The 11,309-nt window shown below is 41.7% G+C and overlaps 1 long non-coding RNA gene across 1 annotated transcript; it reads right to left on the reverse strand.

Moving 5' to 3' along the window:
* Positions 1 to 2,711: 2,711 nt before the first annotated feature.
* LOC137563768 (uncharacterized) lies at positions 2,712 to 7,441 on the reverse strand. Its single transcript, XR_011030432.1, has 2 exons — positions 6,505 to 7,441; positions 2,712 to 3,138 (listed from the first exon to the last, which is right to left on the reverse strand). It is a non-coding gene; the product is annotated as an uncharacterized lncRNA (long non-coding RNA).
* Positions 7,442 to 11,309: the final 3,868 nt, after the last annotated feature.

The following is an 11,309-nucleotide window of genomic DNA, read 5'->3' on the forward strand; positions in this document are numbered from 1 at the left end:
TTTGCTACTGGCACATATGTTCCATGGCAAACGCCTTGAAGAAAGCGCTACCTACTCTTTGTTTGAGTTCATATATGATTTATGCCTACATCTGTTCCACTTCCTTCATGTCCCACAGTCCGTCTGCACAGAGCGTTAGCTAAGTGTAGAAAATGTGAAAACACTATGACTAAACGCCATGACAATCTATATTTTCTGACAATTTATTCTGTTTGTGGCTTGCCAGTTGCGGCTTACTGAAGGATCTCAACAGGTCCCCTGAAATCTTGTACATAAGTGTGTTGCAGGTATCTAGCATTCGTATACTTTGATAGTTTATTTAATTCAAGATGTCTGTTTTCATAAAGGTTGTGCTTTTTTTGAGCTATTTAATGGTCCTCCTGCGATTGAGAGACATGATAAAATGTCTGGATCCTTTGAAATGCTTTTTGGCCCCATCTTTCATTGATATCATAGAAAACTGCAGTCTGCTTTAGTTAATGCTCACACTTTAAAAAGTAAATGCAAGCCATATGTCTGGACAAGAGTGTGTATACCGTGCACCTCACGTAATTTACAATGTAATGACTACACTTTGCTGAAATTGAGAGAAGCAAGCGTTATCTTTCCGGCAGAAAAAAAAGAGGGAAACTGATGTTCCAGAATTTTCCAACAAAGTGGCGTGACCAGAGTTTTCTGAAGTCTAATTTAGAATTTACAGTTCAGATCCTTTTTGTGCTGTATGATTTAAAGGAGCTGCATACGGTGGCAATATAAATCACATCACTAAAGAAGCTTTTGCAATAGCTGGCTGCTCTGCTCAAAAAGTCATACAAAAGTGCAGGGAACCGATGAAATATTTTTTAAGAGCAGTCAGAGCCAGTATGTTTCGAAATGTGTTTTTCGACATTCCAAGGTGCATTGCTTTCGATTCGGTTTAATGGTGGTTGTCAGATCAATGAAAGTGCAGCCAGGGCCGGTTTAAGTTCCAATGGGATACCAGGGCAAAGGTAACCTGGGGCCTATCTTCCTGGGGGGAGTCAGGATGAGGGGACCCATATTGAATGGGTGAGTAGATAAAGATGTCAGGTGAGGGAGACCTTAAGATCTCAGCAGCCACCCAGCATCAGCTAGCAGAGGAGAAGCAAGTGTGCACCTATCAGCAGCTCAGCTTGCCCCTGCAGGTGCCTTTCGTCCTTCACTTGCTCGCTTCGTCGTCAGACCTTTTGATTCTCGCAGCATTCGGCATCAGAGGGCAGCTTCTGCATTCACTTTCAGGAAGTCACGCTCCGCGATAGGCTGTTGATGGAGCTGCTAATTTCTTCTCCACTGCTCTCTGATGCCGGGTGCCATGAGGATCAAAAGGTCTGACAAAGAAGTGAGCAAGTCAAGGATGGAAGGCACTTATGGGGGGTGCTGCTGACAGATACACACTTGCTTCTCCTCTGCTTGCTGATGCTGGGCGGCTGCTGACATTTGAAGGTCTGTTGGGTCTGCACCACTGACCCTATCTTCTGAGCCCTGATCACATTTAACAACATGTGATCAGAATTCGTAAGAGGATGCCAGGAGTGCATTGCCGTGGGTGGATGAGAGGAGAAGCTGGTCCAGTAGCTAGAACAGGTAACTATAAAAACGCTCCCTGTGCTACTCTGCCTAGCCTGCCAGCCGGGGGAATGCACACTTCTCCAGCAGCAGGAAAAATTCAGCCCTGCAGCCAAATAGCTGCTAAAAAGTTAATAGCTTCATTTGTGCACAACATCAGCACAGCAAAAGAAATGCCACAGCAAATGTCAATTAAATATCCTATTTATTGACTGTATTATTTCATCAGAAGGTAGACAACTCTGATGTGTATCATCATGGACAAAAGAAAGAACCAGACTGAGGAAACCAGGATACAGAGAATGGACCACGCCCATATATGTCAGTGTGTGGCTCATGTCATCTTGCCACCTGGATGGAATATTCCATCTGGCTTCTGGAACAATTCAGTCCAAAATAGTCACACACAAAAGTCACAACTGATGTTTTAGAACTCTGAATGTATATAAGATAGTCAAAGCATTCTAAATACTAGCCTTGTTTGAAATGAGGGCCCTAATTCACTAACCTACAGAAAATGTATCATGCACAGGCAGCACATGGCAATTTCCCAGTTACTTTCACCGTTACTACCACTGACAGCGTAGCACACATTCCATAATTAGCATGGTCCACATTGCCCTAACAATGCTTGCATTACTCAGGCATACCTCCCAACATTTGAAGTACTGAAAGCGGGACAGTTAGGCCACACCCCTGGCCACACCCCAACCCCCTAGTCACGCCCACCAATTTTTTTTAAATAAATATTTTTAATTAATAAAATTAATTACTCCTGAAAGGGAGGAACTTAAGGGTGCCAGTGGGTGGGGAGGAGGGTGGCCGTGGGTGGGCAGAGAGGGGGGAAAAAAACGATCGAGGCACCAGCCTGGGATACGGTATGCGGCATGGATGGCCGCCGCCATTAAACTTCTCCCTCCCTCCCTCCTAATATGCCCCCCAATGTCCCCTTCCCCCCGCAGAGTAAAATGGGCAGCGGAGCGGCCTGTTACTCTTACCATTGCATCTCCGTGCCGGGATCTCATCTGGTCTTCTCGGTGACGTCACAGGAAGCTGGAAGCCGAGAAGACCAGATGGGATTCTGGTGATGTTAAAAGTAAATAAACTCACTTATGAGACACTCTTCATTCATTTGCCAAAATCATAGAAGTCTTTATTTCTTGTACAAGGGCGTTTTCTCAGTCAGCATGAGTATGGATTGTAGCTACACAAATCCTGCTAAGCAAAGAAAAAGCAAGCTCTTCCTGTGCGCAGAGGCTTTTAAACCTAATGAATATAATAAAATATTCCTCCCTTTGGGCAGTTCTTTCTGTTAAAAGTCCAATCAGCATGTCCAGTTCCTCCTTTTAGGTGGGGTTGTTCTTCCTCTGTGTCCCTCATGAATAAATGAAAGTGAACATGAAAGAGAAATCTTCTGACATCAGTTTCTTGTCTCATGTCCTTCAGAATCACCCATACTTTCAGAGAACTGGTTTAAACTGGTCCTCTCAACCTGCTGGCTCTGTGCTTGGTACAGAATGACACTGAAGGGGGGTTGAAGGTTGTTCTGGCTTACTGTGAAGGAATATGGAAAAAAAACTGTACACAGTAAATGGTTCAAAATATATGCAGAATATATTTTCAGTGATATCGTGATAACTCCTCGGTTAACAATCTTTTTACTTAAAGTGTCACTCTAACACAATAATCTGATCTTGTGCATGTGGTCGTTATAGCCACGTAGGTTATAAAAGGTTAACATATTAATTATTAAAATTCTTTCCACATTTCCCTCCTGTTTATAATTAATACTGTGGGTTGTGGCCTTTTTTTTTTTTTTATATATGAATATAAAAAGAAATATTTACATTCACATTTCTGTGCTTATGCTTACTTAAACCTCAGGTATCTGCAAATGTGTCTCCACTACAGGGGTTAGAAATTCAAGCAAACACAGCCTTCTATTCCCCTTTGCTGCAAATGGGTATGCACTACAGCAAGTCAGGGCATAAAAGTGAAATGATCAAAAACAAAAATCAGGCTCTGGCCGTGAGCTGGAATTATTGCCTCACACGTTGGCCTGGCCATCTCCCTCCAGCATACCATCATAATCTCCTCCCAAATCACCGTATGCTTCTTCATCATGCTGTGCTAAGGCTGCATACATAGTAGTACTCATATGCTTATCTATCAACCTTGCAAAAAATGTTCTCAGCATTGGAAAAATACAGCAGGCTAGTAGGAACAGAACCATAAGAACAGTTAGGAATGCGATACCAAAACTCTGAAAAAATGAAGTCCAGCTTCCAAACCAGTTCTGTAACCAGTCTGTTATTGGGTTTGAAACACCTGAGTTTCGTTTCAGCTCTTCGGATAGGTCTTTTAACTGCTGAAGAGCCACTGTCACTTTTCCATCAGGGGATGTATTATCTGGAATATAGGTACAACATTGTTCCCCAAAAAATTCACATACACCCCCCTTCTCTGCCAACAGCATATCTAATGCAATTCTATTCTGCAGTGCTGTTAATGATGTTGCTTTCAGTTGTTCTGCCAAACCTTCGATAGCATCTCTAGTATAATTAACAAATCTTTGCTGATTGTAATAAATGTAATTAATCCAATCTACATTTTTGTTAACTGTTGGCCATAGGAAAATGGACTCAAACCCTGCAGCAATTTGGTTCCTAGCCTTGAACTCGTCTGGCACCCCTCTGGGGACCCCTATTGCATCAATATATACATATGGGTCCAAACTCCCTTTTGGTGCCTCCCTTTTACTCCGGTGTACCTTTTTATCCACCAAAATTTTAAAGGACTCATAGGGCAATATAGTGACATGTTCTATCATCCAGACAGGGGCACACAACCCTTTCCATTCTGGTGGCAATGATGATTCTGCTTTGTTGGGTTCACAAGTCCACCAAGTATCTTCTAACTGCCATTTTGTTCCTAGGCTCAACCCTTTATCATTGGTTATCTCCACTATTTCTCCACAATACTTGATCATTGGATGGTTACTGGGGGCAGATCTATTATAGCACGTAAGATTGCTGGCTGTAGCAAATGCACGCTGCGGCGTGCCTGGTACCTTCATACGGGCTCTCTCTATGGTACAGTTCCGTGGTTGATTCACACTTATCATACTTTGTATCATACATTCTAATTCAGACCCACTCGCCACTACTGGTACCAGAGCAATCTGCGGTCTAGCCGCTGCACACACAATACAGTCAGACACATTCATTTGATTTGCAGTAAAAGTTGCCAAAGTGGTCCAAAGATTCCAGACAGAAACTCCACTCAAATTTCACAGAATTCAACAGTACAAACACATTTCAAATAACCGACATTTACAGACAAACAGTAAGAATCACTTTTAAATTTTCAATCTTCAGACAAACATCAAACAGACAGAGTATAATACTTGTACAGACATTTATATACTGTACAAACTACACAAACAACGAACAGACAAACAGCAGCTCATAACTTGTGGATTTCTCCTATAGGCCCCCCTTCTCCCCCTCTGCTGCACACTCCCTAGGGAGCTCTGGTGATTTAGATTTCAGAGCTCAGAATTCCCAGCTTCACATCTTACACACCACAACGTAACATTCCATCTTGACATTCGCTTTTCAGTAATACACTTACACATTTACCTTCAACTTAGGGCACAAATTAGTACCCTAAACTACACTCTGTCACTGTGGCCCCTCTGGCCCTCTGGGGGCAATTCCGGGCCTGGTGATCTTTCAACCCACATTCAAAACATTCTCTGCGTTGTTTGCGACCTTCATAGTCCTTAAATCTGCGCTTTTGTGGGCGTGTGTGGCTGTTACCACCATTCTCATAACAATTACTTTCCTTGTTGCCATCAGAAACATATGTAGCAACTTTCTTCCCTTTCACACATACAGGGTGCCGGGTGCTTTCTAGAAAATCACTCGGTCTGCAGACTCTATGATCCACAATATATTGTGTGACACACTTGCACAATCCTTCAGTCAAAACCTCACGTATAGCAATCCTACACCGTTCATAAGGGGAATCTGTCGTTTCAACAGCAGGGGGAGCTATACCTCTATATTTACTAAAAACCTTCATCACTGTATCCAATAGCTCATCTATATCTGATGCATTAATACTATATTCCGCCTCATATGTCTGGGAGGTCCCATCCACCTTTTGTGGGAGGGGCTGAGTTTGGTTTTGGGGAAAGTCCCGGGGAACTTGGCATACAGTAGATGGTACCTCCTCCAAGTCTTTGTTCTCTATCCCTAACCAATGTGCTAAGACTTGGCCCCTCCTTGTACATGCTTCTAGTAGCCATCTTTGAGCTTCTGGTAAACCATATTGCTTCTCTAAAACCACATTTCCCTGAGCATCACATTTAATTCGAGAAACAAGATTTCTGCACTCCTCAAAATGCAAATGTCCTGAAAAATCATATTTATTTTTCCACAGGCTGCAATATTTTACCCAGTTTTTATTTTTCTTGCGCATAACACATTCATCATCAGTAGCCTTGATCTTTCCTGTATTTTGGCCCATTCTCTCACAACAATCGAACAATTCTTTTACTGTTTAACTCGCCCCCCCCCTTGTTTACACACCTCTTCACAATGTTCCGTGGGTCCCCTCCCGGAAAGCGTACTGCCCTTTATGCACAAAGATGTATTTACAGTGCAAAGATCTTACAATTCCCGCTGAGGCAGAGTGCCTGCATTAAGATAAAAACTTTCCTGCTAAGGCACCTCGGGGGCTGCAGCAGAGACCTGACAATGCTCAGTGTAATAAACCGTTACTTGGGACTTAGGACTTAGGGAGTTAAACCTTTAAACATACTTCAAACATCATAACAACACATCAACAACTTACACTCTAATTTTGCGCAGCCCTGCGTATGAGAAGTTACAGAAATAAAAAGGTAGTACTTACAATTTAAGAAGCTTTCAGGACACCCGAGAAGTTTGTTTTAGAATCCTAAGTAGGCGATTTCACCGACCTTGGCTGAAGAAGTCTCACGGTTCGAAATAAACCGTACGTCACAAAAGAGGTGAGCTCCAGTTGCGTTTGGCCACCTGCTTTTGAAGGAAACGTCGTCCCGGTGGGCTTTCACCAGCTTGTTATCAGATTCGCCAGTCGCAAACGCGCTCCTGGGCCTCACGTTTTTGTGACTATAGGTTTTCCGGTCCGAAAGACCAGATGTTAAAAGTAAATAAACTCACTTATGAGACACTCTTCATTCATTTGCCAAAATCATAGAAGTCTTTATTTCTTGTACAAGGGCGTTTTCTCAGTCAGCATGAGTATGGATTGTAGCTACACAAATCCTGCTAAGCAAAGAAAAAGCAAGCTCTTCCTGTGCGCAGAGGCTTTTAAACCTAATGAATATAATAAAATATTCCTCCCTTTGGGCAGTTCTTTCTGTTAAAAGTCCAATCAGCATGTCCAGTTCCTCCTTTTAGGTGGGGTTGTTCTTCCTCTGTGTCCCTCATGAATAAATGAAAGTGAACATGAAAGAGAAATCTTCTGACATCAGTTTCTTGTCTCATGTCCTTCAGAATCACCCATACTTTCAGAGAACTGGTTTAAACTGGTCCTCTCAACCTGCTGGCTCTGTGCTTGGTACAGAATGACACTGAAGGGGGGTTGAAGGTTGTTCTGGCTTACTGTGAAGGAATATGGAAAAAAAACTGTACACAGTAAATGGTTCAAAATATATGCAGAATATATTTTCAGTGATATCGTGATAACTCCTCGGTTAACAATCTTTTTACTTAAAGTGTCACTCTAACACAATAATCTGATCTTGTGCATGTGGTCGTTATAGCCACGTAGGTTATAAAAGGTTAACATATTAATTATTAAAATTCTTTCCACAGTATGCAGCGGAGAGGCAATGGTAAGAGTTACAGCCCTCTCTGCTGCGCATTTTTTACTCTGCGGGGGGAAGGGGACACTGGGGGCATATTAGGAGGTAGGGAGGGAGAAGTTTAATGGCGGCGGCCATCCATGGCGCATACCGTATCCCGGGCTGGTGCCTCGATCATTTTTTTCCCCCTCTCTCCCCTGCGGCCAGGACAAAGGGGGGGGGGGGGGGCAGCGTGGGACAGCGGGACGGCCCACCAAAATCGGGACCGTCCCGACGAAAATGGGGCAGTTGGGTACTCTGCTCAGGTAATGCAAGTTGTGCTAATTAGGCAAAGCACGCTACACAGAGCAGGATCATCCCTCAAGCAACCTAGGCAGGTGCTTGGGGTCTAGCGTCCCACCTACTACTTTCTTTGAACTTACCAAAGGTAACACAAGGGGGTCCCAAATCTACTGCCCTGCCTAGGGCCCTATTACATCTCCATCCATCTATGACACTACGCTGTCAGTGGTAGCAATGGTAAAATTGTTGTGTGCTGCCTGCGCACCCAATCTTACTGTAGGTTAGTGAATCAGGGCCAAGATGTTAAATGTTAGACAAATGTTTCATGCCAAGATAATTTTATTTGCATAAAGATCTCAGAAGTCAAAAAAATAAACTATGAGTGTAGTGTCCAAGTGAGGTCAGGATAACTGGCACATATAAGAGAGCTGGCATCATTAGAACACTTGAACTGTAGAGTTTGTAAATCTCACTTATAAGCCATAAATTGTGCTGAGTGAATGTTTTCTGGTGAGCTCATTGCTACATTCAGGATATTTGATGATTTGCAGATTCTCATTTGTTTTGTTTGGATGCACATGATGATTGTGTTTTCTTGCTGTTTTGTTATATGCATGCATTTGTCTGTGGTACCATGGAAACTGATCCTGTATGTCTACCACTTACCATGTATTCAGTTAAAGTAACTGCAATGTGGTGATGACTGTGTGTTACAGTATGTTTACAGACCTCCCTGGTGTAACATCTACATTCTATAGACAGCACAAGCCAATACCTAACTCTATCTATAAAAGAACACATGCTTTATTTAGACATAATGGTTCTTTGACAAAAAATTCCACAAAGGTATGTAGTGAAATGATGACAGAGACTGACACCTCTCTTTCCTTTTTAAATAACAGTCACCTGGCTGTGGTTCTGAACCAGTTCTGAAACATGCCTGAAGAAGAAACTTTCGAAAGCTTGCAATGAAATCTTGTACAGTTAGTCATTAAAGGTATCACCTAAACAAGCTTTGTTGTTATGTCTTTTGATTCTGTTTGCCTTACTGATCTTTTGACTTCAGTAGACTTCCTCTGAGTCACAGGCCTGGTTCACTTTTGTGTTTTTCATGGAAATGGCCATACGGATCCTGCCATCAGGATCAGGTAAAAACTATCCGTTTTTACAGCCAGTGTGGTGTAAACTATCTGTTTTCTATTTGTTCCTATGAAGCTGCAAAACCTTCCGTTTCCGGTCCGCTGGGCACAACAGTCCGGGAAAATAGGTCCTGTTGCATTTTTTTGTCCGTTGAGTGGAATGGCAACGGATCCGTACAGGCGGATGGATGTGAATGGATCCATTGGTTTAACATTGGATCTGTTCACATACCAGTCCATTTGTACATTATACATTCTGCTCACCACTAATTTGAACCAGGCCTCACAGATAGAGCAAGCATACAGCCAGTACAGTCAGAATCAGAATTTAATCTGCATACTTGCTCTGGGTCAGTGACACAGACATCCTGATATGCTGAAGTATATCTAATAATCTCTAAACATCTTTGGTCGGGACAGTATAATTAATCCGGCAAAGCTGGGCTGGATTTGGAAAAAAAACAGTTTGCTATTATGTGCTATAAAATTGCAGTGTTCCCCTGGTCACATTGAAACATTGGGGGATATGAAAAAACACTAAATTAGCAGTTGTGTACTTACAGTCTCAATCAGGTGATAGCAGTGACAGCCCTGTATTTATATGTTGCTATGGATGCATGCATCTGCAGTGCCACACAATTGATTATTCACACTCTCCAGGCCTGCTGGAGACTCAAATGGATATTCATGGGGATCTCTAAAAGAACTTAGTATATCCAACGCAGTAAGTATTAGAGGTTCAGCACAACAGCTAAACAAGTCCCAGTGTTTTTAGACTATTTTTTCATGAGCAGCTGAAGTTGGTGAATTCACTGACTGTAAGCTACTCCCATTTGCCAGTCGGGTGCTAGCTAGGACACGGGACGGCCGATAGACAGGTGGCTCCCCCATGGAATTGCATCTGAGCATGGCAGATGCTGTGCTCAGATGAGACATGAGAATCCCCCCCACCCAACCTCAACCCCACTGTGTCAAATGTGACACACGTGGGCCCATATGCAATTAACTTTTTCTCCTGAGTTTTCTCCTAGGAGATAATTTTTCAGCTTGTATTTAAAATTATTTTTCAGCACTTTTTGATTGAAAAAGTACCAAAAAGTAGTGAAAAGGAACGATCAAAATTATTTTGAGTGTATTTTTGCTTGTTGGTGGTTAAAAAGTTTTTTGTTGACAAGTTGTGAAAATATCAACTTGGAGAAAGCTCAGGAGAAAAGGCGAATTGCATATGAGCCCTGGGCACATATGCAATTCACTTTTTCACCTGCGTTTTCTCCTAGGTGATATTTTTAAACTTGTCAATAAAATGCCTTTTAAGCCCCCAAAAGGCAAGAACATGCTCAAAATAATTTTGATAGTACTTTTTAAGCAACTTTTTTGTACTTTTTTAGTTGAAAAGTTATTTAAAATCAAAGATGAAAAATTATCTCCTAGGAGAAAACTCAGGTGAAAAAGAGAATTGCATATGGCCCCTGGTGTTGCCAAATGCGGCCATTCCGTTGCTTGTAATTGCAGCCGAATAGTGCTTGTTGTGACTAGCAGCAGGGAGGCTGAACTGCTCGACAGCCTGTGGAAAAGAGGCCTGTGAGGGAATAAAGAAGGAAGTCTCCATATCTCTCAAACTACTGTCCAACTTGAAATAATAGAATATACAGTGCAGAAAGAGAACATTGGCCATTATACTACTGGATTAAACATTAGATTTGAAGATCAGTTTATTATTACTTTTATTGCCAATGTTTTAAACAAATGAGCTCTGGACTGAAACACGTTCATGGTTGCTTTTGAATACAAAACTACTAAAGAGCAAAAGTCAGAATGCTACATGGCTTAGAGATTCTTCACCTAACAATCCAACATTCTGCTGTAGTTATTTACATATGCAAACGCTTGAGCTATTAATTGTGCCATGTATGATTATAAACTCCAACTGTAATTAATGCAGATATGAGTAGCAAACAGCAATGTGGTTTTTAACGCATTGCTACATTTGAAATTGTATATGTCCCGAATGTACATACAAATATTTAGCACAGTAGTGGTGACTTACAAAAGTCATAAACAGTGAAATTACGTAGTATTCACTTTACACATTCAATCAGGTGAATTGCAGTTTTGGATGGAAAGAATTACAGAATAATTCCATAGCTTGTCACTACATATCCTCGTTATTAAAGTAAGTCACCTCAGCAATGTTCATACTGATAATTTCATTTTAATTATCACACAGATATTTCCTAAAATGATTTATAGCACTGTTTTTATTTAATTATAGAGTGTAATCATCTCCTTTGCATTGTACAGTACAGACAATTAAGGGTTTAGGCAGGATATCGCTGGAACATCCATCAACTCAAGTACAAAAATGCATACATAATTATTGTACAGCAAGCATAGTAAGATAACAATCCAGCAAAACAGGTACATTTACAATTGACAGAATAAGTATA

Source organism: Hyperolius riggenbachi, chromosome 3, assembly GCF_040937935.1.
Source record: "Hyperolius riggenbachi isolate aHypRig1 chromosome 3, aHypRig1.pri, whole genome shotgun sequence".
Lineage (NCBI taxonomy): Eukaryota > Metazoa > Chordata > Amphibia > Anura > Hyperoliidae > Hyperolius > Hyperolius riggenbachi.